The sequence below is a fragment of the Rhinolophus sinicus genome, linkage group LG05 (assembly GCF_036562045.2).
Source record: "Rhinolophus sinicus isolate RSC01 linkage group LG05, ASM3656204v1, whole genome shotgun sequence".
Lineage (NCBI taxonomy): Eukaryota > Metazoa > Chordata > Mammalia > Chiroptera > Rhinolophidae > Rhinolophus > Rhinolophus sinicus.
In genome coordinates, this window is record NC_133755.1 from 54209435 (window position 1) to 54236824 (window position 27390).

The following is a 27390-nucleotide window of genomic DNA, read 5'->3' on the forward strand; positions in this document are numbered from 1 at the left end:
TCAAGTCCCATTCACTTGTTTACAGTTACACAACATCAAAACTATGTCTCATTTTCCCACCTGTATAGTAAGTTGTCTTTGAGTGCCCTGTTACTAAGCTTCTGTGTGTGGCGTGACACTCCATAGCCTGAGAAGAGATGGGAGGAGGTAACGCATAGACTGTTAAGAGAAACTGAAAGTACTGGGGAGATTTATCCCAAGATGAGAGGGTCCAGTACTTCACTAATAGCACAACTGTCATAAAAGAGGGAATTGTCCATTCTCCATCTCCATGGGGACATAATTAAAAATAACATTACATAACAATTCAGACTTTAGGTCAGATGTGAGGAGGGACATTTAGTCCCTGGGACAGAGCAGGGCAGATGCTCAGTGGCTTCCTTATGAAGCTGCCCACCCTCGGGGTCCCATAGAGTCTTCTGGACTGGCCTTAAGGCGGTGGAGGATGGAAACACAGCAGGGGTGAGATCCACACAACAAGCTGGGCAGGGCCAGGGGCAGAAGCAGGAGGGAGTCATGCACACACAGCGTGCAGCTCCAGTTATAGCCAGGGCTGGGGAATGAGAAGAGGAAACGTGTTCATCCTAGGAGACCAGGATCTGAAGTAATCACTCCTTGCCTGTGAGCTAGGCTCTGGAGGTGAGTGTCTTGCTAATGTGGACGCCTGCAGGCCTTGGCACTCCTGCAGCATGTACAGGGCTCCGTCATCCCCCCCTCACACCAATATCCTGGCCAACAGCACTTACAACTCATGGAAAAATTCTAGCTCCCAGAGCCCCTTCAGTTAGTGCAAAGGTGACATGGTAGTTTTCACTCTCAGTGAAGGGAGGCTATGGCATTCCGTCAGCAACACAGATGTCATGGTGCCAGGATTTGCAAGGAGGATTCCTATGTCCGCATCATCGCTGAGCGTCATCAGTCAGCTCTGACAAGGACCCAGACACAGTTCTGCTGCTTCCACTTCCCATACTCCCATCCGTAGTTGCAGGACAGCAACTGGATGGTTTTACACAAAGCTCATTGTGACAATTTTTTTTTGCCTCAAACAAAAATACAACCTGGTACTGTTTTTGCCTCAAACAAAAATACAACCTCAGATATGGTTATCCCCGTTTTACTGAGAAGGCACAACACTCAAAGGAGGACAACGAAACCAAGTGGGGCTACCAGCCAAACTAAGGGGAGACCTTCAGGTCCCTGTGGTAAAAATGATGAGCTGCTGAAGGCACCCAAGATGCCTTTGGTGAAATACGTGGATATGTTCTCGCCCAGAATCATCTAGCCCTGTGTAGCCCCTTTATCTATCAGCGTGGTTCAGTGTAACTGCCATTTCCTGGATACCACCTGCCCTTCCCAGGGAATCGTCCTACACAGCATAGGCAACTTTGCATAGTACACTCAATGCTCACCTGGGGAGTGTTTTGAAATCACAAGTTGGGCTCCCGACCAGACCCGTTGAATAAGAATCTCTAAGGGTGGGGCCTTTTATTTTAACCCCTGCAGATAATTAAAACATGCAGTTAGGATTGAGAACCACTTTGGTAGGAAACGCAGAGACAAAGCCCAGGTCCTAACAGATGAGAGGTTTACAAAACTGTAAGGAGCTCAGTGTAGTAGTGGATGATCTCCAAGAGTCATTAGGAAAAGAAAGGTATCAAAATCGCTCCCTTGTCCAAAGCATGTTGAGACGATGCCAAGCTGACAAAAAGCCTTGGATTTATCTCAGCCTTGAGTGAGTGAGGTCATCCCCACATGGTCAAGGATAGGAAATCTTGTTCCATCCCAAGAAAGTACAAATGATTGAAACCAGAATCCTTGCCCTTCTCCTATGGCACTGCTATTTACAAGAAGCCTTCAAACATCCAGTGCTTATGAATTCCAGAAGCAGTAAATGGTCTCCAGGAGCGTCAGAGCAAGGCAGTCCTGTAGACCAAATAATGAAAGACAAAAGAAATTGCCTCATGGACTGATGAGAGGCTAATGGATGTGCAGACAGAGACACCAATGTGTCACCGTTAATGATGTCACTTGAACAAAACCAGGAAGCCAGGAAATTTTTTTAAATGTTTTGCCCTATGGTCATTTTATATTTATATATCTTAGCAAAAGTAAGCTTGAAAAAAAAATATGTACTTGTTTAAAATATTAGTTTGGGGAAGCAGAACAATTCCTTTTTCTTTCTTTCTTTTTTTTTTAACCGACTGTCTTACTTTTGCCATTTTATTCCCTGGCAAAGTAATGGGATTTCTGTTAAAGCCCATGGATAGCCATTAACCAGGTGGCATTTAAATTCATTCATTCCACAACGGCCTGCTGAAGTGCAATAGTCACTTGATAGTATTAGCTACTAACACCTCCTAGACACCAAAGGTCAGAATGCAGCACCGCACATGTACAGCCCAACCTGTCACCAACTTTTTACAAGGTCTAATGGATGCCTTTAATCACCAAGTAAATCAATGTTGACAGTTATGCCCCCTCTGAAGTTCTAGTTTCCAGATGTAGACAACTAAATTATAAAATCCATGTTCACCAGACATTCTCCTCCTTTTCAGAGAGTAACGCTTTACCTGTACGGAGAAATCTGAGGAAATGCTGGGAGCACCATTCAGTTGTTCCAGTGAAATTTTAATAGAAATAAAAAGCCCAGGGAATATAAGCACACAGCTGCGTCCCAGCAGTGTTCTAATCACCTCCCCCACCTTTCTTAAAATGTTATGTGCCCAGGAGGGATGAGATAATGAAGAACAAACATCAATTAAGCATCTCTTCAATCTATTGCAAAGTGGAGGCTCATTGTATTATTTCCTCAAGGCCCCAGTCAGAAGAGTAGAGATCTAAATACTCTTGGCTGAACCACTTTATCTTGCTCAAGGTAATAGAGTAGAAATCAAAATATTTTTCTAGCCAGTTGCTGCTGCCCAATACAACATTACCTTTGATTAATGACAGGTTTTAAATCAGAACATATTCACTGGTTAAACTATAAACATAGCTAAGTGTAAATTTTGCTTCTTTTCTTTTTCCTCCATTTTCCATAGGGAGATTTTCATGCCCAGCCTGACACCTCCTCTACTTTTTCATCTTGGCCAATGAGGTTAAATAAGCATGAACAGAACTTTAATAAATCAACCACACAAAATACTCTGTTACAACCAACAGGAAGCCACTGTAAAAATGAGAGGTTTCAATTATAAAAAATTGCCAGTAGTTGTTCTTTGAGAAAATGCAAGTTAGATTCCTGATGCAACATATAGGACCTTAAATAGATGTCTATAAGATAAATGTCTATTTTTATATTGAACATACCCTTGACTCTCATTACAAAATTGAGACATCCTACTGTAAGTAATTTTAGTCCCATGACCTTTTAAAAGATTACACTTCATATGCAGCAAACTATTAACAGACATTTTTAGAGGAATAAGAAACACTAGAGTTCAACATAAAGTAAACTTTGAACTGAAGTAACCTCAACCTAACAGCATAACAGAACTGAAGACTGAACTCTATGTCAGTGCTCCATTACAAGGCTGACAGCAACCCTTCCAAATTCCTCAGAGACTTCTTTCCTGTAATTCTGTGAAAGGTGTGAGCTTGTGAAATTAATAGAGTGATTTGTTCTGGAAAATAAATGGGCAAACACAGACGAGAAGACCAAACACACCAAACTATTCCTTTCCTTGAAAGGTGTGTACTAACTAAAGCAGATGGTTGTGGCAGGGGGTGAACCTTCTGAAAACCCCACAGAGCATTCATTTAATCAGTTCTCTAATTCATCAATCTCATGGTAGCAAGTTCTGGAACATGGTGTCCTTATGCACAGGTGTGCTAGATCTGATCAAACCAAATGGATGCCAATCTTTTTGTTACTCCAGGGCCCAAACTGGAGTGATTTCCATTCCTCAACTGGTATCTGCCACCAGCAACCAGCCAGCCTCCTGTGTCTGGACACAACTGATAGAGTTTGGGATCTACTTTGGACGTCAACAAGGAGTCTAAGATTATGGTTCTAACGGAAGAGTAAATCATAAATGAAAGTCTGACTCACTTGCTTCACCAAAAGGTCCATACTAGGAATCCTTTAAATTAGCTAGTATGATTAATGTATTTACAATATGATCTATTTTTAATGGTTTACTATACTTCTCAGAAGTATAGGACATACTATATAGGAGTCCCCTATATCCAGTTTCACTTCTGTGGTTTCAGTTACCCAAGGCCAATTATGGTCTGGAAATATTAAATGGAGAATTCCAGAAATAAACAATTCCTAAGTTTTAAATTGTATGCCATTCTGAGTAGGGTAATGAAAGCTTGCCCCCTGTCTTCCCACCCAGTACGTAAACCATCCTGTTGCCCAGTGTATCCCTGCTATACGCACTTCCCGCCATTAGTCACTTCTTGGCCACCTATGTTATCAGATTGACTGTTGCAGTATCACAGTGCATATGTTCAAGTAACCCTTATTTTACTTAATAATGGCCCCAAAGTGCAAGAGTAGTGTTGCTGGCAGTTCGGCTATGCCAAAGAGAAGCCATAAAGTGCTTTTAAGTAAAAAAGTGAGTACAGTATAATAAGGTATTTTGAGAGAGAGAGAGAGAGACCACATTCACATAACTTATTACAGTATATTGTTATAATTGTTCGGTTTTATTGTTAGTTATTGTAGTTACTCTCTTACTGTGCTGAATTTAGAAATTAAACTCTATCATTGGTATGTATGCACAGGAAAAAACATAGTGGGTTAGGTACTATCTAAGGTTTCAGACATCCACTGGGGGTCTGGGAAAGTATCGCCCACCAATAAGGGGGGACTACTGTAATAAGATATACAAAGTGACAGAACTTCCATGTGCCCCAGATCTCAAACCCCCAGGGCACATGGATGTTTGTTTAGGTCAGGAGGTCTTTTCTGTGCCTCAAGCCCCTGCTTGCCAGACCTTTCTTCCTCACTCTACTTACCTCTTCCCTTGTCTTTGATCTTCTCACTGCCTCCTTCCCCTTAACCTTGAACGTGCCTAAACCTGCCCCATCATTTTAAAACACATTAATAAATTAGTATTAAATAAATCTTCCACATTCTGTACCCATTTATAGATATTTTCCTATGTCTTTTATTTCTTTTCATAACCAAACCTCAGACAAAAAGGTGCATTTGTTATCATCACTTTCTTAACCTCCATTCAATCCTCAACTCGCTGTAGTCTGGTTTCTGTTCCCAACACTTCCCTGAACTGCCCTCATGAAAGTCACCAAGAGCCGCCAAATTTCGAAATCAAGAGGCTGTCCCTGAACTTGTGTGGTGATGTCTTGCAGTGTTTTCCCCTGTTCACCACGTCCCTCTTCACAGGCTCTCCTCCCTTCCCTTCCATGCGTCCCCATTTTCTAGATATGCTCCTACCATTGTGATCACTCCTCCTTTGTGACCTTCGCTAATTGGCTTTGCTTCAAAACAAATGCATCTGTTCATGTCACCACTTCCAGGATAAAATCTAGACTCCTTTGCATGGTATGCTCAGCCATTTGCCCCTGCCTGCCTCTCCCACCCGTCCAGTAACAACCTGTCTGTCTTCTGCTTCAGCACATCAACCACTTTCCAGTCTCCCAAACAGGCCATGCTATTTCATGCTTCTGTACCTCTGTGCAGAACGTTCTTGACTCCACCCCAATCCCCCCCACCCCTGAAGAATTCCAGCTCATCTTGTAAGACTTGGAACAAAGGCAAGCAATTCTGAGAAGACTTCCCTGCCCCCAAATAGAGGAAATCCTCCCTCCCAGTCCTCTGCGTCTGTGACATGTATTCACTGTGAGCTCTGCACGTGTGGCCTCATCTGGATCCGAGTCCAGTGGGGGCAATAGGTGCTTGCTCATCTGTCTTGAGTTTGGCACAATGCCTAGCACCTAGTAGGTGCTACCATATGATTAGGGTGCAAGAAATCTCATACTTCTTTTGTTTCTCTAAATTGAATTTAATTGGCCCTGAGCGCTCTACCCTCTCCCTAAGGAAATTTAATCTCTGTCATTACTGGGGCATGCCCCCTCCCTAGGGTCAGGGAGAGGCTCCTGGTGACTTGTACCATACAGAACATGCAAAGGGGGCCCTCTGGATGCTGTCTACACTGATCATCTCAGCCAGGTTTATTGTCCATGCCTGCATGGAAGCACAAGGCAGGTTCTTCTGAGGCCTGGGCCTTGCAATTTGTTTTCCCCCACAGGGGTTCTCAAGGCCACAGCCCTTACTGTTTAGTAGTTTCTACCCTACCCCCAACTCTCCTACCCCTGTCGTGGGTGCTGTGGGAAAGCAGGGCCCAGGTGTTCACACCTCACGAACATACCCAGTGATCTGCTCTTTCTTTCCTTTTCAGGTACCCCCTTAGCCTCTGGTCAGGCTGTGCACCCTCAGAAGCCCAAAGCCCCCTTCCTGCCCCAGGGCTGTGCAGCACAATTCCCCTCAGTGAGTGTAGGCAGCTAAAACAAAACCAGGAATAAGGATATCTTCTCCTACTAGAAAGTCTGTTTTCAGGCCTGCAACAACAACAACAAAAACCCCCAAAGAGCAGAGCATACCAGGTCCTACGACCTTCTTGAGGCCGAGGAGAGAAGAGTACTATAGCAAAGAGAACAAGACACAAAAGAGTATCTCAGTAAACTAGTCTGCCCCATAACCTTCAATGAATTTGTTCAATTACTTAATTAAAAGTAGTAATGTCCATGAAAAAATATGAATCAAATTGCTCTCCCAAAGAAAGACACCTCCTCCTGGCAGCCCTCGTCACTCAGCCTTAGTCTCTCATTCCTTCCCAGGGAGGGAGGCCTAATTAATATTTCTGGGATCCTTTCGTCTGTGGCCCAGGAACGCCACTCACATGGCTGAGTTTATCTGAGCTGCTAACTTGGATTGCTGACATGGGCATTTGCAACAGCTGCACTAACCCACTTTCTCTCTTGGATGATTTTCATCTCTTTAATTTTTGCCCAGCCTGTGAGAAAACTGAAAGCCTGGTGGGAAGGGGCGGTGAGGTAGAAGTTGCAGGTCATAAGCTGAGCAGTGGTTAGATCCTATGGGAGGAAGCAAACGCGTGTGTAATCCTTTCAGGAAAACAAGTATTACTGGAGAGGAGAAAGCTGCCAGTGTAACTTTATTCCAAGAATAAATAGCACATTTTTCCTCAGTGTTTGCTTTTTTCTCTTTGATCCCCTTGAAACCCTCTGGAAGTGCCTGGCCAGCAATTTTGCTCCCCTCCAACGCTGGGGAGAAGGAGCCACAAGCACTCTCTTGAGATTCCTCAAATGGAAGCATAAATAGGGCTCCTGGGCAATGCTGGAGCCATGGGGCCTGTGGAGGGCGGGGGGAAGCTAGACATTTCAGTGAAGTTGAATCACCACAAATATGCCACAGTGTTTCCAAACAAGTCATCATGATGCCCAGAAGCCGTTCAAAAGGAAATAATAATGGAGAGGATCTATGACAAAAGCCACTGGAAACCATGGGAGTTGGAAAGAAAAAGCAGAGCTCAAGTGGGTTAATGTTTAGCTCTGGTTCAAGGTGGTGGTAAATGCCTGCACTCAGCGAGGCTGAAGTGAGCATGCCCTCACCCTGGGGACTTTCTGGTTCAAATGTTCTAGAAACCACAGCCTTTAGTTACGTAGTTTTCCCCTCTTTTCCAGATAGCTTCATTCCAAGGCAGTTGCAGGCAGGACAATACCAAGGAAAGATAAGGGCCTTGGCATTAAATAGACCTGCATTTAGTTCTGGTTCTTTCACTGACTGGTTGTGAAGTCAGGCAAGGTAAGTACTCTGTTTCCTCATCTGTCAGATGGGAATGATTATTATAGGATGGTCATGAAAAATACATGAAATAATACATGTCAGTTTAGCATCATACTTGACTCTGTGTTCAATAAATGCCAGTTTCCTCCCACGACTGCCTCCCCACAGCATATCATTTAAATCAGAAAATACTTCCTAAGCACTGATTAATGGTAAGACCAGTACCAGGTTTATGCACAAAGCCAAGACATATAAAACCCACTCAATGGGAAACTACACAAAAAATAGCTAATCTAGTGTGGAAGGTGTCAAGTAACAGGTAGGTACGTGTGTTGTCATAAATAAAACTGCACAGGAGGCACTGGTCAATGGCCAATGCTGGCAGTCAGTGGTAGTGGTATCGAAGGGAAGCTTTATGGAGGAGGGTGGCTGGCTCTGGACAAAGAGGCAAGGAACAACCAGACGTATTTTGGAAAAGCTAATAGACTTATTTTGTTTCATAGGATCCCCATAGGGCTATTTCGGGAAACATTTGAAGGGGAAATTGGGGACTGTGGTAGATTAAAATGATGGCAAATTCTTTGTCACTGTTCTTACTGAGGGGTAGACTTTACTTCTCCTATTCTTGAATCTGGGCTGGTTCCATGACTGATTAACAAATAGAACATAGCAGAAATAATGCTGTACCAGTTTTGTACCAAGCCTTTAAGAGAATCAGTAACTTTTACTTCCTGCTTCTTAGAACTTTTGCTCTTTAAACTCTACCTCTTTGAATCCAGCCACCATGCTGTGAGAAGCCCAGGCCATATAGAGAAGCCATGTGTAGGGTTTTTGATCAAAGCCTCAGCTGAATTCCCAGCCAACAGGCAGTGTTAAGACCAGCCATGTGAGTGAGCCATCTTGCATATTCCAATCCAGTCAAACCCCTAGATGACTGCAGTTGATACCACATGGAGCAGAAGATCCACACAGCTGATCCCAGTCAACTCACAGAATTGTAAAAGACAATAAAGTGGTCCTGGGAGTGGTATGTTATACACCAAGAGATAATTGAAATAGGAAGGAACTTGTGGGAGTCCTTGAATGCCAAACACCAAAGTCTACACTTTGATGACAAAGTCATCGTCATCATCATCATCATCATGGAAACCAGTAGTAAATGATTGCTATCATTTACTATCAATGATTACACAGTGCCAGACACTGTGTTGTAAGTTTTTAATATATTTTTAAATTTTAACCCACTTATAAACCTTTGTGCTACGTACCATGTTTCCGCTAAAATAAGACCTAGCTGGACAATCAGCTGTAATGCGTCTTTTGGAGCAAAAATTAATATAAGACCTGGTCTTATTTTACTATAAGACCTGGTCTTATGTTATATAATATAATATAATATAATATAATATAATATAATATAATATAATATAATATAATATAATATAATATAATAATACTGGGTCTTATATTAATTTTTGTGCCAAAGACACATTAGAGCTGATTGTCCGGCTAGGTCTTATTTTCAGGGAAACACGGTACTAATTTTCACATTTAATAGTCAAGAAAACTAAAAGTTAGAAAGCTTTAGAAATTTGCTCAAGATAATATAACCAGAAAATATTAGAAAAGGGATTCAACCAGTTATATTCTGACCACTCTCAAACCTGTCATCTTCTTTCTGCAAGGAGAATAAGCAATTGGCTTGCTGATAATCTTGGGAGATACAAGCAACCCTTCCAGCTGGAAATTGGTAATCAGTTTGCAAAACACAAGCTGCCTGGACTTGTCAAATAATTCCAGGCAAGAAAATGGCAATGGGTTTAACTCACTTTATTCAGTGACTGTGTGGGTACATAAGAAAATTTGGAAAGAATAATAATTAAAAATTTTAATGAAGGTTTGGTAGGAAAGTAGAAGCCACTGTACTATCTCTTTCTGAATAATTCCTCCCCCACACCAAAGGAAAAAAAACTTAGGGGTTTATGACAACAATAATAATTTACTATCTGTCATGGTTTCTGTGGGCCAGGAATTTGGAAGTGGTTCAACTGGCAAATTCTAGCTTGGGATATCTCAGGAGATCAACTGGAGATTAAGTCATCTGAAGAATTGCCTGGAACTGAAGGGTCAACTCCAAGGGCAGCTCACTCACATGCCTGGCAAGTTGATGCTGGTTGTTGGTGGGGGGGGCTTCAGTTCCTCATTAGGTGGACCTCTCCAGCAGGCTATTTGAGTGTCCTCATGACTTAAAAACTGGGTTCCCCCCATACACACAGTGTTCCTTTCAAAAAGCCAAGGCAGAAGCCACAATGCCTTTTATGATCTAGCTTCAGAAGTCACACACCATTTCTTTCACCTTATTCTATGGGTTACACACGGCCATCCTGACTAAGTCTGGGAAGGTACTCCACAAATTCGTGAATACCAGGAGAAAGCCATCATTGGGGGCCATCTTGGAGGCTAACTACCACATTCCTCAATCTACTCCAAGTACTAAAGGCTTTCAAAAAGAATATTTGAGGCTTTCACATCTGTTTGCAGGACTATGAGCAAAGGTCAAGGAAGCCATTTGTAATGATCTCAGCTTGTATCACCATCATAAGAGGTTCTGAAAAGCTCGCTTGAAAGCTGCTTCAAATATCAGAAAACTTTGAGAAATCCCTACCAACCATCCCAACCAGCAACTCTGAAGTGAGAGATTCTCTAGAGGCTACCACTAGTTATCTCAGCTGCATACAGTACCAAAGGATCATTCACTAGAGAGCACCCTGAACCTGCTGAGAACCTCACATCTGTTTCCAGAGAGTGTGGTTTCTCCTATACGCCTGCCTTCCAATTTCATGCTAATGCCTCTCATTGACTGACACTACCTGAGGATCATAGAGAGAAGGGGGATTCTGGGAAATGTAACTCTTGGTCTCTCCTCAATGATGTAGGAAGTCTATGGAAGCAGGTGGTAGTGATGCTGAGCTGACCACAGATGATTCAGCCCAGTCTTTGGGGGGCTTTCAGTCAATAAAACATGTATGATATTATGTATTTTGGCTTGAAATTCTCCCTTTTGCTCCAAAGATAATAATAAACAGCTTTAAAAAAATTAAGTCAGATAAGACATGCTCACAAGATAAACATTTCCACAAATGGGATAGTAATGAACAGGGGCTGAAGCCATGAACCTATGGATCCAGTTATGGGCAGAGAGGGTTATGATTCTACTTCTTTAAGGATGTTATGGACTGCATATTGGTGTCCCCACAAAGTTCATATGTTGGAGCCCTAATCTCCTATACGATGATATTAGGAGGTAGAACTTTGGGGAGATAACTAGGTTTAAATGAGGCTGTGAGAGTGGAGTCTCATGATGGGATTAGTGTCTACAAGAAGAGGGAGAAGAACAGAGCGCACTGTCTCCAGGAGCACAAAGAAGTTATGTGAGCATACAGTGAGATGGTGGCCATCTGTGATCCAGGAAGCAAGTCCTCCACAAGAACTAAATCTTTAGGCACTTTGATCTTGGATTTCCCAGCCTGCAGGACTGTGAGAAAAAAGTGTATGTTGTTTAAACCACCCAGCCTTTGGTATTTTAATATAGTAGCTGGAACTGATCCAGACAAAGGATTTCAACTCCTCAAGGGTGATGGGACTCAAAAGCACTCCGTGCCTGACAAGAGACCAGAGCTGGGATCACCCCATGAAAGGTTACTAAAAACTGAGACCACATCTAGGGCTATGACTTGTTCAAGTGGAGTGTCTCTGGCCCTATTACAAGTGTTGTCACCAATCGCCATCCTAAAGTAGAGAAAAGCCTTACGTATATTATCTCCTCACAGAAGCCCACACTTCCTTATATTAGTTTTATCTTTTTAAGACCCCCAAATTATTTCATCAGATTTACCAATATATTTTACCATCTTGCCTTTTTTGTTACATCCTATTTCTTCTCTATGAATGTACTTCTCTTCTTGCTAAAGTATATCCTTTAGTAACTCTTTCTTCAAGGGTCTATAAAAGGTAGATGCTCATATTTTCTATATTTCTGAAAATATCTTTATTCCCCCCTCTTGCACAATAATTTAATTGGATATAGAATTCTAAATCAACAGTGATATTCCTTCATAACTTTGAAGATATTATTCAGTCTTCTGGCATTTCATTACTAATGAAATACCTTTTGTCAATATAACTGTTCTTACTTTTCTCTCTACTAAATTTTAACAATTTTTACTTATCCTCCATGTTCTAGGTTCCCATTAATAAGTTTACCTGTGAGTTTATTTAATCCTGTTTAGCACCCTGTATGTTCTTCTAAGCTTAAAACTCATGTTTTTCTATAGTTCTGACAGTCTGTTATTATTGCTTCTAATATTGATTTTCTGCCATTTCCTTATTTTATTTCCCATGTAATTTGTATTGGAAATTTTTTGCCTGCCTTCCGTGTCATTGCATTCATATTTTTTATTGCTTTAGTTCTATAACTTTCTGTGTGATTTCTACTATTCTATATCGTGGTTCATCAATTATCTGGAGTTTATCCTATGTATTGATTTGTATTCTAAATTTTGAAGAATATTCTGACTTTTTTAAGATTTCTGTTTCCTTTTTTTTTTTTACATTATGACAAGATTTTTCCATGTTCAGGATTCACATCTAAATTGTTTTCATTTCATAATTTCTTGTTCTTTTTTATGGATATTATTCTGTCTCTTAACATTTTGGATAGTGTATTCATTTATTTAATAGCCTATTATATAGGGCTTACTATGTGCCAGATATATTAATTCCTTATAACAATTCTATAATAGCTCCTGTTATCCCCATATTACAGATCAAGAAACTGAGGTCCAGAAAGACAGTGGAGAGAAAAATCATCCTTTCAGCATAATAGAGTAAGAGAGAAAGGGAAAATTCAACTTTATTGTAATGTTTTACTTCTTTGAAAAGTGTGAATTTGAAGGAAGAAATGAAAGAGATCTTATATAATATTCTTATCAAATGAACCTATTAATTCTATGCAATTCTAATCAAAATCTCAATAGGCATTTTCATTAAATAGATAAATTGATTCTAAGTTGCACATGGAAGAAAGAGGCCAAGATGTAGCCAAGATAATTCTGAAACAAAGAATTTACTCTATAAGCTATATGGGCTTACTATAAAGTAAGATAGCAAGTTAGATAGTAAGATGATAACAGTCCAAATATGGACAAATAGATCAATGGAATAGACTAAACAGCCCAGAAATAGACCCAAGTATAAATGAGTCTTTGGTATAAAGTAGATGAGGCATTGTAAATCATTGGGGCAAAGACAAACTATTTAATAAGTGAAACTGAGACAGCTTGATTTACATATTAAAATTTCCATAGCTGAAAAATATTGTGGGATCTCTACCTTACACCACTCAAAAAATAAACTCCAGATTGATTGAAAAAAAAAAAAAAACACTATCTATATGAACTTGGAAAGGGAAACAACTCCTAAACAAGATACAAAAAGCAGAAATCATAAAGGCTTGATTAATTTAACTACATTTAAACTAAATCTTCAGTACAATAAAGGTCATTTTATTGAGGGACAAGTGTTTCTTCCCTATAGTCACAGAAGAACACAAATGGATGATTAGTATATGAAAACGCTAGTAGCAGGAAAATATAAAAACACTGAGCTTCCATTTAACATGTCTCAACAGGACAAAAGTTGAAAGTATGACATAGTCCTGTGGCCAAGATAAAGGAGAGCAGGAATTGTCAAATACTGCTAACACAAGTACAATTTAGTTTAACCACTTTGGATAATAACTGGAATCTGAAAGTTGACAACCCAGCACTTCCAACTCAAGATTAGCACCTCGGACGAAATCTCAAACCTATGTTCTAGAGGAGAGCTGTGTTTGTAATAAAAAAATATTGTAAATAGCCCAAATATTCATCAAAAGGAAACAGATAAGTAGGTATTGGCATATACATGTGATAGAGTATCATAACACAATTTATTCTTTAAGTTAAAAAAACTTTTTTTCTATATAGTTAATTTGAAAAGATACATGCATCCCTATTTTCATTGTAGCATTATTTACAGCAGCCAAGATATGGAACAATCATAACACAATTTAAATGACTAAACTGTCTTTTTTTAATGTATTGAAAAAATATTAACAACATAATGTTGAATGGAAAAAGTTACATAACATTATGTACCATATGATACCATTTATGTACATTTTACAAAATCAATTATATATTGTTTGTAGAAATATATGTATTTATGCTTTTATGTGACAGATTCATGATAGTCCTTGCTTCTGGGGATGGAAGGTGGGGAATGAAATTGGGGATGTGAGCAAAGTAGAGTTAAAATTCATTGTAATGTTTTATTTATTTAAAAAGAAGCTAAAACATATATGATACAATGTTGACATTTATTTGTTTTTGGATTTGGGTGCATTGATGTTTATTGTATGTAGTTCTTTTGTACTCTTTCCCCAATTGAAAAATCAAAGACCAAGGCAGCTGCTATATCTGAGTCTCTATCAGCCTGGCTAAAACCAGTCACCCTGCCCTGCTGATTCCCTGAGACCCCGCCTCATCCAACTTTCGGGCACACCCAAGTGGCTTTTCCATACAAATAGCCTGTCTGGACTCATGCTTCAGACTTTCCTAAAATCTCCCAAAGATTCACAAAACCCAAACAAGTAGCATCTGGCTTTGGCAAGGTCCATACCTCTTGCTGAGCAGCTTCAAGCCTAACACTAACAGCAGCTGACCTGGTTTGTGGCTTGGCCTCTTGAGGCACCTCCAAGGCCAGTGTGAGTGGTGGCCATCTGGTGATTGCTTTGTGGTTCATATGAGGTGGCCCCAGGGAAGGACACAGACAGTGGCTAAACTTCACCTATGGCAGGGCCCCTTCCAGGAGGCCCTGAGGATGACATGCCTGGTGGCCAGGTTCCAACAAAGCCAGAGCACCACCTGGCCACCTCCAAGTATGACACACCCAAAGGACAGACTGAAAAGGCACCAGAGCCCTGCTAAAGCAAATTTTGCTCTAGATTTGAGCACATGCACAATAGCTTCTCCACTGTAGTCATGGCCAGTCCTCACAACCACTCAGCCTGAGGGTCAGTCCCTCCCACTGACATACAAACAGCAACCAAGGCTCAACTATTAATACAACAGGAGGGCACACATAATCCATACATGTGATACAACTGGAGCAGCCAGCTCAGGTGACCAGGGAGATTGCACCACTGGGCCCCACAGTACATCTACTACATAAGGCCACTCTACTAACACAGTGAGACATAGCAGTTCTACCTAACACATAGAAACAAACACAAGGAGGCAGCCAAAACTGGAGACAAAGTAACATGTCTCAAATGAAAGAAGAAAACAAAGGTCTAGAAAAAGAACTAAACAAAATTGAGACAAGCAATCTACCAGACACGGAGTTCAAAACACTGGTTATAAGGAGCCTCAGTGATCTCAGGAAGAACTTCAACAAAGAGATAGGAAACGTAAAAATGGAGATTGAAAACATAATTAAGAGGGTCGGCCCAGTGGCTCAGGTGGTTGGAGCTCCGTGCTCCTAATGCCGAAGGCTGCCGGTTTGATTCCCACATGGGCCAGTGGGTTCTCAACCACAAGGTTGCTGGTTCGATTCCTCGACTCCCACAAGGGATGGTGGGCTCCGCCCCCTGCAACTAAAATTGAACACAGTACCTTGAGCTGAGTTGCAGCTGAACTCCCGGATGGCTCAGTTGCTTGGAGCACATCCTCTCAACCACAAGGTTGCTGGTTCAACTCCCGCAAGAGATGGTAGCCTGCGCCCCCTGCAACTAACAATGGCAACTGGACCTGGAGCTGAGCTGCACCCTCCACAACTAAGATTGAAAGGACAACAACTTGACTTGGAAAAAGTCCTGGAAGTACACACTGTTCCCCAATAAAGTCCTGTTTCCCTTCCCCAATAAAATCTTTTTAAAAAAGCATAATTAAGAATCAGTCAGAACTAAAGAATACGATAACTGAAACGAAGACTCCATTAAAGGGAATCAACAGATTTGAAGAAGCAGAGGATCAAATCAGCAATTTAGAAAATAAGGTAGCAGAAAACACCCAAACAGAACAACAAAAAGAAAAAAGAATCCAAAAAATGAGGATGGGTCAAGGGGCCTTTGGGACAACAAAAGTACCAACATTCACATCATAGGGGTATCAGAAGGAGAAAGGAGATAGTAAGGAATTGAAAACTTATTTGAAGAAATAGTGATGAAAAACTTCCCTAACATGGTGAAGGAAATAAATATACAAGTCCAGGAAGTGCAGAGACTCCAGACAAGATAAACCCAAAGAGGCAATACTTATACTAGACAAAATAGATTTTAAAACAAAGTCTATAGCAAGCAACAATGAAGGCCTAGTAATCCCACTATAGGGTATTTATATGAAGAAACTCAATATGCTGCTTCAAGGGGATATGGGCATCCATATGTTCATTACAGCATTGTTTACAATGGCCAAACTGTGGAGGCAGCCTGGGTGTACACAATGGATAAATGGATAAAGAATAGGTAGTACATAGAGACAATGGAATATTGCTCGGCCATGGGTTCTTGCCATTGGTGGGGGCATGGATGAACCTGGAGAGTGTTGTGCTGAGTAGAGTATATCAGACAGAGAAAGACAGATGCAATGTGATTTCACTTATGTGGAATCTGAAGAACAAAACAAACAAATCGGAAAAATGCTCGTAGATACTGAGAACATTTTGATGGTTGCCAGATGGGAGGGGGTTGGAAAGGTGAGTGAAAAGGGATTAAGAAGTACAATTGGTTGTTACAAAGTAGTTATGGGGACGGAGGGTATAGCATAAGGAATACAGTCAATAATATTGTAATAACTATATGGTGCCAGATGGGTACTAAATTTATTGGGGTGATAGATGGGATGGGAATTGGGGGGCGGGGTGAAAAAGGTGAAGAGATTAAGAAGCACAATTTCATAGTTACAAAATAGTCATGGGGATATAAAGCACAGGGAATATAGTCAATAATATGGTAATAAGTATGTTTGTGCCAGGTGGGTACTAAATTAGTGTCGTGCAAGGTCTCTGGTCCCGCTCCCCGCACCAGAACTCAGGATAGGGTGAGGAGAAAAAGGAACACCAACGGAGCCATGGATAAGGGGTTCATACCACTATAGTCTCGCTGGTGGCTGGGTTGGAGACACAAGAAGCAGGAGTCACACGATTCGCAATCCACCTCCACTTCTCTGCCTACCAAAAAACCAACCCCTTGCTAACTGCAATCTGCGCTTGCTAGCTCAGCCACAGCAGTTATATCAGTGGCCAATGGCTAACTGGTGACAGCTGATGGCCATCTACTACCCGAATCAGCACATTTCCACGTGAGGCCGAGAGCCTGGAAACTGCACTCCTGGCTCTGTCCCCACAACTGGTCAGGGGGATCACTGAATAAATTATATAACTGTCTAACCACTATGGTATACACCTGAAATTAATATAAAATAATATTGAATATCAACTATAATTGAAAAAGTAAAAAGGGAGGAAAAGTGAAGGAGACTAAGAGGTTCAAATTTCCAGGTATAAAACAAATAAGTCATGGTAATGTAATATATAGCATAGTGAATGTATTCAATAATATTGTGATAGCATGGTACGGTGTAAGATGGTTGATGGATTTATCATGGTGATTACTTCTATAAGTATGTAAATGTTGAATAACTATGGTGCACACTATGGAAACTAATATAATATTCTGTTAGCTATATTTTAATAAAAATCTTTAAACAGGAAGTAAAATGTCACCAAAAAAATCGAAGAGCTATTTCTTTCAGAGCATGTGAATCCATCAAAGTCACTCTAACCTCGTTAGCTTCCAACTGCTTTCTATCTCATTTGTAGGCACTCCTTGATCTCAGAAGTTTTTCTGTTTTAAGATGCCCAGAGAGTCAAACAGAATGGCAACAAACACTTAGGCTGGGATCGCCTAGAAGCCCCAGAGGTCCTAAGAGAAAACAATCATAATGGAATTAGTGACCCTGCTGGGTCAGGGAGCTCCATATCCTGCAAGAGCCATGCTGAATGCTACCAACCTGTCAACTTCAGCTCCCTTAAAGGAGTCTTCTTGTTGACAGAGCCTACCTAGCTCACATGTTGACCATAGGCAGCTCAACCCATAGGTGAAACTCAAGAAAAGCTGACCAGTGTTGCATAGAGGAAAGAGCCAAGTGGTTCATAAAATTTGCAGCCATGTTAACCCTGAAATGAGAACATGAATTCACATGGCAGATTTCCCGCAGTGCGAGGATCAATAAGGAGGGACAGTTTTTTCCTAGCAAATGGTGAGCCCCACAGAATTTCATTACCTAATCTAAATGGTTCCTAAACTCTTTCTATACTAAATTCTCACCCTAATTGTGTTGGCAGTGGTAAGTGGGTTCCAATTAAATGCAGTTAATTCTCCAGGCCCAAATCCACACCATGCTAGTTTGCCGAGGGAACATGCAGAATATGATCAAGGAAGAAGTCAGTAATTTCCAAGAAATCAGATCAAAGTCGAGATAGATAAAATAATATCCGAGTTTTCAAACAGGAAAAAATGTGGATCCCAGCGTTTATACCAATCAGATGGATTCTAGAATGTATAAGTGACTATGAAAATATGAATGGGAGGCAATGTTCACAGGAGTTTTGAATCAGGCAGGCCTGGAAGGGCCAGCTTCACCGTTTAAGAGAAATATGATCTTAAAAATTTACTTAACATTCCTGAGCCTCAGTTTCCTTTTCTGTAAATTGAGGATTTTTTTAGCACATAGTTTTCTTTTTAATATTTCTTAAATACCTTTTGTTATAGAAATCATCAATATTCCTAAAAGTAGTCATCTAATGAACTGCCTCCCTCCCTTCGTTTTTATCTTTCCTTCCTTCTTAATTTTTAATTTAAACATTTGGACAAGACTCATTTAGGGGAAAAGAGTTTATAACTCCATCATCCTACCATTAGTCACTCTAACCTCGTTAGCTTCCAACTGCTTTCTATCTCATTTGTAGGCACTCTTTGATCTCAGAAGTAGGAAATACCCATGACAAAAAAATGGGGCTATGAATACCTACCTCACAGGATTTTTCGTGAAGATTAAATTTGGTAATGAATGTAAGGCATTTAGCACTGAACGTGCACATACCAATTGCTCAATAAAAAGTAGCGATGATGATGATGATGATGATGATGATTTATAAATAATTTTTAAACCCATAAGCTTTACGAAAGAATGCAATAAGCACTAGGGACTGGGAAAGATTTATTAATAGTTGTTTCAGACGGATTTCATGTACTTTTGGCTATTAAATCGATAAACCAAGGAAATACTAGTAACCCTAATCTGTCCTTATTTTATTAAATCATTTAGCAGAATCATTATATCATATTAATATTTTTGTACTTAAAGGATATCATGTTATCTATGAGGAAGAATCTTGATCTATGAATAATTGTACCAAGTCACTAACTCTGTGTCAATCTTCAGGATAGTCAAGGTGTTTGTGGGGTGAAGGTGCTGCTTCATTTAATATGTCTATTGTTTACTGATGGTTTGGATCCATTCATAGTAAAAAAAATATGCACTTAAGCCTCCATAGAATTGAATTGGCACAACCTGTATTTTGTTGAAGATAATAACTGTATAACTTTTATTATCATCTCCCCTAAGGAGAACATTTTGATTTTATTTAATTTGTCCCTGAGAGAAATTAAAATACTAAGGAATAAGATTTTTGTTGGGTATGACTGAACTTTGGAGAGCACAAACCATTGCAAGGTAGAAATTATTTTCACTAATCACTCCACTGAGATTGCATAGGATATATAACCACACACTTTGTTTTATTTGAATAGGGAATATTAAAATTCATATTACGTCATCAGCATTTCCTCATGTTAATATATACTTTTTATTTGGTGTTAACATTTTATTTGAATAGACATGTAGTGTGAGCCAACAAGGAGATACAGCTGCTAAAGAAAATATAGTCATGGGCTGTGTCAAAAAGTCAAGTGTTGAAGACAGTAGTAGTGGAAATTCTAATGTATTAGTTTGGTGCAAAAGTAATTGCAATTTAAAGGTTAAAAATAATTGCAAAAACCAGTTACTTTTGCACCAACCTAATTATTTGTTTTGGTGAGACTTCCTGAGTGCTGATCCAGTTCTAGACAGATAACTGTCAATGAGGTTCTGACAAGCTGCAAGCAATCAGAGCTGTGAAGCCTTGCCAAATATCACACGAGAAGCCAGATCACATGAGGAAGCAGATCATAGAAGAAAAACTTGAGGGACTCAGAATAATTAGACTGAAGAAAAAGAAATGCATATGGACCATGATAATTATAGTCAAATATTTAAAGGAGGAAAACGGGGAAAATTGTGATTCAAAAATTCCACCCACAGCAAGGCTGCCATTTATGAGTCAGGGTAAGAGGAAGACATTGTGAGCTAAGCGAGGACCCAGAAAACACACAACTCAGCTCCCTTTTTGAATAAGCAATTGTCGCCATGTTCTAAAAGTGTAATCCTGAATATAATATAGGATTGCAACCTTGAACAGAAAAAAGACATCAGTAAAAAACTGTGGAAATCTGGAAAAAGACTGTACTTTAGTCAATTATGTTACCTATGTCAATTTCTCGGCTTTGTTAAATATACCGTGGTTATGTAAAGTGTTTATTCAGATTTCCCTGTTTTTCTCCTTTAAACATTCTCCTTTAAATATTGTTGGTGAGACTTCTTCTGGAGTTTTGAGTCTAGTTCTAGGCAGTAAACTACCAACCTAAGAAAATAATTTTAAAAATCCACAATGCATAAAGATAATCATTACATCATCACACACACTTGTGACAATTTGGAAACAAAATGTTCAACAATATAGGAGTTGTTAAATTATGGTACATCTCTATGATTTAATGTCTTGGAGCCATTACAAATGTTTATAAAGTTGGTATTAACATGAGGAACTGTTTATGATGTAATATGAAATTTAAAAGCTGGATATAAATCTGAGTTGTAACCCTAACTGCTATTAAGTGATTATACAATTTAACCAAATAGAAAAGATTAGGGAAAAAAAGACACACAAAACTAATACACATTTTCTCTGGTTATTAGCTTTTTTATCTTTTTCTCTATTTTCTTGCTTCTTGTAGTAGGTATGTATATATTACTTTCATAATTTAAAAATCCGTAAAAAGATTTGAGCTAGTTTTATTATGTAAACAGTTTAGAGGTCAACATCTCTCCTCTCTCCCCCAGGCTTTGCCTGACTATAAAATGTTCAAGGACTGAGAATAAAAGTCTGAAGATTGTGCAGCATAAAATACCAAACTCATAAGGATTTTTTTTAAGAACATGAACTATGGCTTAATCACATTAGAGCTGGAAAAAAAAAAAAAAACTGTCTACGTGCTTCCAAGCAGTCACAAATGGCTTAGAGGCAAGAAAGCCATCAAGATTGAAGAGTGTGCCAAAGATATTTCAACTGCCGAAGAGTGTCCTGTATATGGCGGGGAAAACAAAGCCAGAGGGGGAGGGATAGAATATGTCACAGGCCTTGGACAAAAAACCAAAATTACATTTTAGTGCAAACAAATGTTCATAAAATAAGAGTGGCAATAATCCAAGCTGAAAAACATATACTTAAGGATGGCATTTATCCAAAACAAAGATTTAAGTCTCATTATCAAAAATGCTTCATGTAACCGTCAAATACAGAGCAGAGAAAATCCAAGTCAGGGAGCTGAAATGCCACAGGCAAAATACCAAACACCAAGTATACAGGGATTGCATTGTATCCTAGAGAGCCTTCCTCATGAGAGCCAGTCATTTCCTCCCCATGAGGGTTCCTTACACAACGCTGCTGAAAACAGAATCTCATGCACAAAGATGAAAGAGAGCATCATCTCATGGATATGGACAAATGATACCAGCACCTGCACCCATCTTGCACAACCATCCTCAGGTATTTAGGAACATTGAAACTGTTGCAGAGACCAGCCATGAATCAGTAACCCTTCAAAGGCACCACATCCAAGCTGCACATTTCATTTTTCCAGTGATGAACCACATATGTATGTAGACTGTATACAAATTTTACTGACAGTCTGTTTGCAAGCCAGAAGTAGGGGCTTTTTAGCTTTAATGCCAAAGAAAATCAAGACACATTTTAATAAACGTTGCTTCTAGGAAACATTTGATAAACGTATTAATTATAGAACTGATATCAACAGGCCAAGTTTTTATCAAACCTATAGAATATATTCATAGTTTAGTCTACTCTGCATATCTCTGTCTCCAAAACTTCAGAATTATGACATCTTACCAGTAGATACAATATACTTTTATTTTATTTTATTTTATTTTATTTAGACAGGAAGTATAGTTTACTGGTGGGTATAAAGAGGGGCTAGTGCCAAGACTCATGAGTATAGAACCAGCCATTTGTCCAAGGGCCACAATTAGGGATATATTTTAACCCATAGCCATCCGGGATGAACCACTTTTTAGCCACCATGGCTTCAAACTCACCCACGTTAAACGTAGTAAAGCCCCACTCCTTGGACATGCGGATCTTCTGGTGACCAGGACACTTGAACTTGGCCCTGTGTAGAGCCTCAATCACATGCTCCTTGTTCTGCAGCTGGTGCAGAAGGACATGATGACTTGGCCACTGTGGACCCTGGCCACTGTGCCCTGGGGCTTTCCAAAGGCACCCCGCATACCTGTTTGGAGTCTGTCAGCCCCAGCACAGGACTACATCTTGTTGATGCAGATGACATGGAAAGGGTGGAGCTGCACTCGGATTTGAAAACCATCTTTGCCACAGCTTTTCACCATGTACTTGTTGGCACAATTACAGGCAGCCTCCAGAGCTTTGGAAGAGAGCTGCTCATAGTCATCTGATGTTGTGTGGCCACAGAATGGGAACTCATCCACTTTTGCCTTCTTCCGCCCCAGGTCAAAGATGCGGATCTTGACATCAGGGACACCTTGACAGAAGCAAGCACTGTTTGGGTACAGCTTGTTCTTACAATAACGGTCACATTGGGCGGGGCGACGGCCCATGGTGACACCAGGAACTTCAGTGGCCCAACCAAAGGGAAAGATGATACAATATACTTTTAACCCCAACAATCCCACTGTTTATGGTGATATTCTGTATATCCTGAAATTTCCAATCCAAGAGCAGCGACAGAAACCTAAGGAATGAATCATATGCACTAAAAAATCTGGGACTTTCTTTTAATAGTTTGAGTTAATTTCCATGAAATATCTACAATTTGTATTCCTTCCGAACTTGGGGTAGTTTGATAAAGGAAAGTATGTCGTTTGAATCTGAATACGTTCACATCGTTCAGTAAATTGAGGTACTCTTGACTTTTTTCCCCTGCAGTTTTAAGGTTAATGTGTTCAAATGTCATGTCCTTTCACCAAAGATGTAAAATTCTCTGAGCCATCAAGAGCCTGATAAATGGGATCTCCCGGTGCATATTCATTTCCTAAAATTCTTGACCTGAGAATTAAGTTCAGTGAACTTCTTTCGATGACATTAAATGAAATAGACTTTAATTCTCTGCTTCAACTTATTTGAGTATCTCTCAAGGTATAGTCATGAAGAAAATTCAGCCTTGTTCACTCTTTTTCTCATCATGTAAGAAAGTTAATACAAACATTCATAAAGAAAATTTCTTGATAGAAGATTAATGGAAGCTAGGGTCACCCACCTTCTCTGTTAACATAAATGTAGATACCAGTTCTACTTTTAATTACAGTGGCCCATCTGTGACATGTGAACTATATTAATAGTGAGGGGTCACCCCAGGATCAAATAACACATCCACTGAAACTCACTGAGATACAGAGTTGATCTTTTTGTTCCTTTCCCATTCTCATAGGTGGGAGGAAGTAATAGGGAGCCTGAGTCCCTGAAAGTGAGGAAGAGAGAAAGGAGAAATTAAGGCTGCTTGCTAAGGCCCCCTGTTCATGAGCAGGATTTTTCCTGTCCACCTGCAGCAAGGCCTGCACAAGGAGAAGTTACAAGGGCACATATTTGTCACGTGCATGAGCAGCTTACAAAAATATTGCTCCTGAGCCATAAGCCACAAGTCATAAGCCAAGGCTTTTCTGGGGCATTTATGGCCTATTTGTTTTCACTTCATTCAGCCGGTTTGTTAGAGGACAGTTTTGTTCCCAAAGGACTTATTAGTTAGTAAGGGCTATAGACGTGTTGCAACTTGAAAACTGACTAGGATATGAATATGTAAATTATATTCAAACACAATTGAAACATGAGCTCATAAGTCAGGATAGGGCCTTTGGGAAAATTCCAGTAGGCAATACTATACTCGTACTGTCAGAGATAAATTTGAAGATAGACTTTTTTTTTTTTTTTTTTATGCTGTCTGGGTTCCTTCCTTTTATATACCCTCTTTAGCTTATATAGTCTGGTACAACTATGGCTAGATGAGAATATTTACATAAATGAGGAAAACCTTCTAATCTTCCTCTATTCTTTCTTGATCAAGAGAATCTTTAATATTTCAGAACTATCAGACTGAAGAGTGTAATGTAAACCAGGTAGGATGATTTCTCATCTTCTGATTCGAGATGGCTGACAGATTTTGCGTGGCAACCTCTCCCTTCACTCTAAATTCTTAGAAACGATAATCCACTCTGAAAAACAAGAACATGAACCCTTGGGGGACCTGAAATCAGAAAAAAAAAATCACTAAAACATGACATACAGGTAAGATTGGATTGAAGGTAAAAAACAACTAAAATGCACACAGGAGAAGGCAGCTACAAAAGATGAAGCAAAGACAGGGCAGAGCCTACCAGCAGAGTAGAGAAAGAGGGGCCCTGAGGCACAAGGTGTATGGACTCCTTCCTCACCTTCAACCTCCCCATCTCCCCACTCATTCCTCCTACGTGGATTGACCCACTTGGATCTGGAAGCAAACAACAGAACTGTCTGTTCTTAGAGATGAGCAATGAGCATTTGTGCTTGCTCAAGTGAGAAGCAAACTCTTGACTTGGGCAACTCACACCCGCTGCAAGTATGAGGAGCGCTCCTGCCTACAAGCCTAATTATCAAAGTAACACTCCCAGCAGCAATTTGCTCCTCCTTAGGCTCACTTTGCACACTGGCATACAAGTGCAGTAGCATGCAATGCCTCTCTCCTACCTCTCACCCTCTCTATGCAGGCTTGCAAGCAGGTAATGCACACATAACAGTTAACAGGAAAAAAACAAAGAATCACTCACAGTCACAAATCATTAAACATTTGACTAAAGCTAACACCTTTGAAAAGATGGAAAACAGAGGTAATGAGGTCACAAGAAAAATAAAACCCCAAAACTAAGTTAAAATAGACATACTCAGAAAACAGTTGCCATGAATACTACAGATAAAGGAAGAGTATGTAGGATGTATAAAGAACACCAATATATCAATAAGAAAAAGATTAACAATCCACTGGGAAATGAGAAAAGATTCTAAAGAAGTAATTTATAGAAATAAAAATATAAAAACAGTTTAATTTCACTGTTAATTGGAGAAATGCAAACTAAATGAAATATTGCTTTCACCTTTGAGATAAAATTTTCTTAATGTAAAATGATGGCAAAAATAAGGGGAAATGGCTGCTTTTATGTAATAATCCAGCCACTTGGAGAGAGATTGAGGAGTATCTATTGAAATGAAAGTTCCAGATTCTTTGACAAAGCCATTCCATTTTTCTGTATGAGCTCTAGAGAAACATTGATATATGTTCACTAAGTCACACTAAGTCACATATATAAAGATATTTGTGCCCACAATGTTTGTAATGCAAAATCTTGGAAATAACCTTAATGTCTTCATATAGGGAAATTATTAAATATACCATGACACATCCATATTATAGAAAACAAACAAAACAATAAGATTTCTCTACACAGATACGAACAACTCTCTAAGATATGTTATTAAGTGAAGAAAGCAATTTGTGGACAGTACATATAAAAAACTCCATGTATGTAAAAAACTTAAAACACAAAAAAACCATATAATTTTAGCAGCACATATATGCATGTAGATATCTGTATAGAAATTTGAAGGGGTAAACATATAATTGATAACAACAATCCACCTTGAGGAGGAGAATGGGAAATGGGAGATGGCAAGAAGAGATTTCAGCATTATTTGCAATATTTGAGTTATTCATTAAGAATATATACACATATTACTTGAATAAAAGGTTAAAGCTTCTAAATTCAGAAAAAAAATTTAAATATAGATCAAGGAGGGAGATAATTACTTGTTAGATAATAAAGAAAACCCACCACCCAGGATACCAAAAAGCACTGGTGACTGCTTTTGCAAACAAGATAAAAGAAAGCAGCCACTCATTTTATGATCTCCTAAGACAAAGAAAAATAAATCAATGACAAGTTGTAGCTGCATAGATACAGCACCACATACTGGCTTAGGAGACAACACAGCATTTCCTCTCTTTGAATACCAGGGCTCTCAACTTGTCTACTACAGAAAGAGAGAGAAATGATCTCTGAAAATAAAGTCTTGATACAGAGCTCACCTTTGCTGAGTGTATGAAACCCATACCCATTTTACTAATAGATTATCTCTCACCACTGGATTTTCAGAAAAATTAGAAACATGCCTTGTAAGACAGCCTTTTAGAAAGATAATATTCCACAAAGTATTTTATACATTTAAGTAGAATTTTTTTTAACTTAGTTTATGCCCCACTATTTATAATTATCAGAGTCCCATGTGAAAGGCAAATACAAGCCATTGCCTTTCAACTGATAACATCATGTTCTCAATACTTAGTGGCTATTCTGAGAATTCTGATGGGTCCCTAACCTGTTTAATGGGGGGAAGTGTTCTTTCATGCAAGAATGGGGATAGAACTTTGTGATTCATAAGTCTTTGAAGTGGAAAAACATAAAAATTTAAATTGGCTATGGGGCATGCTCCTTCCCAGTAGACACAGAAGAGAGAGGAGACTTCAGAGTGATAAGCCTACCATTTCTGGCTATATCAGTCAGGCGAGGGTAGATTATGCTACAATAACAAACATCCTCCAAATTTCAGTGTCTTCAAGCAATAAAAATTCCTTTCTTGCTAATATCATGTGTCTGTTGTAGGTCAGCAGGGAGGCCCTGTATATCATTGTCACTCAGGAGCCCATGCTGATAGAACAACCACCATCCAGAATACTGCCACTCACAATGCAGAAGGAAAGACAGAGGATTCTGGAGGGTCTTGCATTTATAATAAAATGCCCTGGCCCAGAAGTGATACACATCACTTCTGCTCATTGACAGAGTTATTTATATGGTCCCACTCAATCACAGGGGCCAGGAAATAGAATCCTATTATGTACCAAGAAGAGGAAAGAGCTGTGTATATTTAGCAAACAAACCTAATGACTGTCACATTAGCCTGGTGCAGGGGCATCAGAGACATCTACATGGAGGATCCGAGGCCAGCACCAAGTTAAATGAAGGGCAAGTACGTTAAGAACTTGGAGGCTCAGGTTGGCT

The 27390-nt window shown here is 39.6% G+C and overlaps 1 pseudogene; it reads right to left on the reverse strand.

Annotated features, from left to right (window-relative positions):
- Positions 1-22233: 22233 nt before the first annotated feature.
- Positions 22234-22905, reverse strand: LOC109457429 (large ribosomal subunit protein uL16; annotated as a pseudogene).
- Between the last annotated feature and the right edge of the window lie 4485 nt (positions 22906-27390).